The following is a 5,040-nucleotide window of genomic DNA, read 5'->3' as shown; positions in this document are numbered from 1 at the left end:
AGCCAGTTGGACTATTTTCAAGCAAACACTTCACTCCTCTGCCTCACCATGTCCATTTAGATATTTTTACTGTAAAACATTAAAGAGTACACCAGATTCCCTCTGATTGGCTTTTGTTAATTTAATACTAAATACGTCTAGTAGTACTCAGTGCTCTGCCTTGTGTCGATATTTGGACCATAAATAGATGCAGAGGACGAAAACAACCACAGGCTCCTCTGCTCCTTTAACCCCTACTGGGAATCAAATATGTCTGTCCACTGCCACCGTTTACAGGTTCAATAGATCGATAACAGAGCCCTGATCGACAGGCATTTTTTATAATCACCACTCAGTCAATTAAACCAATGTTAACACCATGTTCTCCTCCTCATCACCAACATTGGACTTCTCTTCCCCTCTTGTCCTTGTTTTTCCCCACTTATCCCGCTGAGCCTTGAGGGATCTAATTTTGGCCTTTGATCAGAAGCACCAATCATGCACTCACATGTCTGCTGAAGGCTGGCGACATATTTTGACAGCTTACAGAAAAATCCGCTGGAAAATGGCTGAACAGATACAGACGGCGCTCATGTGGATTTTGGCAGTTTTCGTCACCAGCCTAAAAATAACAACAATAATGAAAAAGAAATATTAACTGACTGCACACTTCTTCGAGCTCTAAAATGTAAACCACTCGTCATTTAATCTTTCTGTAGTTGGCGACAATGCCTCAACTTAAACCTTGTTGCTTCACTTTATCATCCTGGGCTCGTTTGTGGTGGCTTTATGTTGCAGTTTACATCCATGCTTATGTTTTGTAAAGCTAACACTGCTGAACCATTATATTTACTTGAATGTTTCTTCTGTTATGTAGTAAATTTATTCCAAATTACTTCTGTATCCTTTTATACTTACCATTGTTAGAACCTACAGTCAGGACAGGTGTGTGGGCGGGGCCAGTCGCCATTTCCTGTTTAAATTAGTGTATGATGTCACTGAATGCATCCATTGGTAAAAACAAATGCGGGGTTTTCTTTTTGTGCGGGGTTTTCTTTTTGTATTGCATTGTTTATTCTCTGTAAGGTAACCTTTTTATAAAATGTTTGATTTTTGCAAATCATTTCATTGTGAACATGAGTTTGTTTACGTGTGGCTTGGTTTGACCTGTTTTCTAAAGGTACAGACTAATGAAATTCAGCTGTGTCTCCAATTATGTGTTGTACCCAGTAAGATTTTGGCCACTGGGAGGTTAAGATGTCATAATCCCAAGATGTTGGGAAAATAAAATCCACCAAGGAGACACTTAACTCAAACTGTCTGCTGATGCTGTCTCCTTATCACCTTCCTTGACACTTTGACTACATTATCTCCTCTGCAGAACTGTGCGTCATTCTGTGTTGTTGCACAAAGTCCAAATAATATACCTTCAAGTTTGTGGCTGCAGAGTAAAAACAGAGTGGGATCCTATTTTATTTTATTTTTGATCAACGGTGAAACTCTTGGAGGACTAATTCTTTCTGCAAGTCCTTCACTGCTGACAGCAACTCGCAGCTGGTCATTCAAACAGCATTTATATCCAATTATGGGAGATTTCTCTATGGAACGAGCAGTGCAACTCTCACAATTAATGCTGGCTTAAATCGTTGAGGATGTCAACTGTATTTACTGAAATACAATTACCGGCTTCTGCTTCCGAGTGCAGTTGCGGTGACAACCTGCAATTTCCTTCTTTTGAATCGATTACGTTGAGCTCAAAATCCAGCTTTTAAAAAAAATAATAAAATCTCTCTTTTGAATTCCACACGAGCAGTGTTTCTTCAACAAAGCTGCTGCAATTTAAAGTGGCAGAAAAGTTTCTAAACTGTGCTGTGGCGCAAACCTCAGCATATCCCTAATTCGAGAGAGACGTTTTTATAATGAAAGAGAAAACATGTATTTCTTCTTGTATCCTTTGGCAGCTACAAGGAGCTATTTTTTTACTTGAGAAACTCTCCATTCTTCACACATTGAGCCATGAAATATGCATTCAGAGCAGTATAGTGAAGGGCCCAACATATGATGCTGAAATGCAGAGGTGGATTTAGAGCGAGTGAGTCACCAGGGAGCAAATCTTGCTGCAGCAACAGGATTATGATGAGCAATGTGCAACGATATATATTGTGGTGCCTAATTTTTTTATTAAATTTTTTTATTTTGGGTCATAATGTAATATTTAAGCTGATTTACGTGACGGTTACAATGACCGGTGACTGGAATATGTCTGTCGGCTTGGCTCCCCTCCTTTCAAGCCATTAAGGAGCGAGAACAATTATATAATGAATGATGTAACGATCAAATAATAGTGAAGGCAGAAATGTGATGGACACTCATTAGCGTTTGAGAGCAGCTGCTGTGCGTCTTTTCGTGTGGTGTGTTATTGTTGGTGCGTCGCCATTTTTTTAGGGGGGAACATGGATGCAGTTTTTCAGGCAGTTTTTGAGGAAGAAAGAAAACCTTGTTTTTCCTGAGTGACAAAATCACACTTCATGAGGATATATTCAGGTTGACATATTTTTCTTATCTTTTTTTTTTTTTCTCTCACCAAAGGGCACACATGTCTGCACCCTCATGCCTCAGCTGTGCTCTATCTGAGGGTAACAGGTTTCCCTATCAGCGCTCCACCAGCTGCGTGCAGGACAGAGGCAAGCCGCCGACTTCACAGAGAATAAATCTCCTCCTGCACACTTAAGTCCATCTAATCTCAGTCCACCTTGGGATCTATTGACCCAATAGAAGCCATTCTGTGGACAGACTGATGCCTGACGGGCCCGCTTATTAGCGGCATCGATTACTTATTAGATTAGACTGGGTTTTTGTCAGGAAGATCGAGGGCGGTGTTTTGTAGGAAATGCTGCCCGCTGGTAGCTGCGATCCAGCTGGTGAATCAGCAGAAAGCTGCCTGCTTGGCAAGACCTGCGATTGGGAAAAAAAAGAGAGAGGAAAATATTCCAACAATCAGATCTTTAAATAATCTGTTATAGTTAAATGTAACCCTATCATGGGGGGTCAGCAGATGCCAGGGAATCAGAAATCAGGCCAGCTGAAGGAGATTACTGAGAGGCAAAAGAGGATTAACGAGAACAAAAAACATAAAACATTTAACTTTCACTCATGCAGGAGAATTTGCGCTGTTTTATTTAAGGAAAACTACTGATACTAGATTACCCGCTGTAATCCAAGACTTCATGTCGAAGAACGAGATGGATTTGATTTAACATTTTTTTCCTTTACACAGAACGTTCTGAAACTAACCCAGTTACAAATGTTGGTGTGTATTATAAGTCATCTTTGTGAAAAAGATAAAATAACACAGAGGGTAAATTAGGGACACAACCTGGACAACAGTTTTCCAGATTAAGGCCTTGGCTTGTTAATCCCTTTAACTCGATATAGAGATTTACCTGAAATAAAGAATGTGGGTGGAGCAGGGTGACTGATCAAAGTGTACATAATTAGATGGTTAGCAACTTAATGTCTTCCCAACCATATTATTCAGAAATTATGTACAATATTTGTCTATAGTACATATTCTCAATATTTCAAGTCTGAACAAAAACATTCCTTCTCACAAGTTGCTTTTAATTTTTTTTCTTTTATTACCATTCACAATATGTACAAGACTGATCAGTAACTTAGTGACCAATCACTTATTAACCCTTACATACAATTGATCAGATGACACAAAAACCCGACTGACTTATAAACCAAGTAGCATTCTGTCAGGAAAAAATGTTGGCTTCTGTTAAGTTTGAAGTATAAAGTCTCTAATTTTTATTTTTATTTTTTGATTCGGGTAATATGACACACAAACACCTTCCTGGTATTTCAAATGTCACTGAGACATATCTGTCTCCACTTAAATCCCAAAGCAGACAAGAAGTCAACAAGAAATGAACACTCATGGTTTCTAAAAATAACCAGGCACAGCCACATTCAAGCTTCAACGTAAAAAGGCAAAGTGGAAGAAAATGACTTCAAAACAATGGAGAAACGCACTGAAAGATCTGAGGGCTTAAACTCCTCAGCAGTGATTTTGTTTTCCCCCTAAATTTTTAACTCTTAGCCAAAAGTGTTAATTATTAACAGTGCAAAACTTGCAGCATTTCCAACGGGGCTGTGATTTACTCTGCACAAACCCTCATATCTTCCTCCTCTGAGGACATAAAGAATCACATTCAGGAGGGCATGAAATTGAGTTTGGAGACAAATGGACACAAGCTATATCTTTCATGAGCAAACACCCAGGCCATTAGCAAGTTAACAAGCCAAACACTCTTAATAAGCTCTGCTTGTCTCTTTGCTTTGTGACCAATGAAGGCCTTGCAGGGCTTAATGATGAACAGTGGAAACGACTGAGTGGTCTGAGGACATTACACAGTTTCTCCACTGTTCCAAGTTAATCTGGAGGACAGAATTGTGGAAAGATTCTTGCATGAATTAAATCTGCACCTGTGTTTAATCACAACAGCTTAATGTTGAGAACATGAATTCACCAGAGAACATTGTTTGCATATGTAAAGTTGACTTAAGTAGAGATGAATGTGAGACAAGACAATGTCTCACATTCATACCTCTGACACCCATTTTATATGATTCAACAACACAATGATCTTATGATAGATAAGTACAGCCTGTTTACCACATAATTGTCTTTTTTTAACTGAAGGACGCATCTGGGAGTATCTGGCTTTTCCAGGCAGTCCAACCAAGGTTCAGAACCGAAGATGCATATTGGTTGAGAGCAGATTGTGGGTAAAAAGTAGTTACACTAACTTGGGTAACTTTATGGAAGAAGAAAAAAAAACCCCTTTTAGGAATAGTTTTACTACACTACTTTTTATTGCTACTCTTACTTGAATCTAATTCCTGAATATTCACTTCACTAAATGAAGAAAAATTGTGCAAAAGTGTGTTTTATGGTTAGTATTTTGCATAAATTTTTTCAACTTAGTCTTTGAAACACAACAATTTGCTCATGACATCATTTTCTATCAGTATGATGGCATCATTGCAAAAATA

Source organism: Poecilia reticulata, linkage group LG2 (genome assembly GCF_000633615.1).
Source record: "Poecilia reticulata strain Guanapo linkage group LG2, Guppy_female_1.0+MT, whole genome shotgun sequence".
Classification (NCBI taxonomy): domain Eukaryota; kingdom Metazoa; phylum Chordata; class Actinopteri; order Cyprinodontiformes; family Poeciliidae; genus Poecilia; species Poecilia reticulata.
This window is presented reverse-complemented; position numbering follows the sequence as displayed.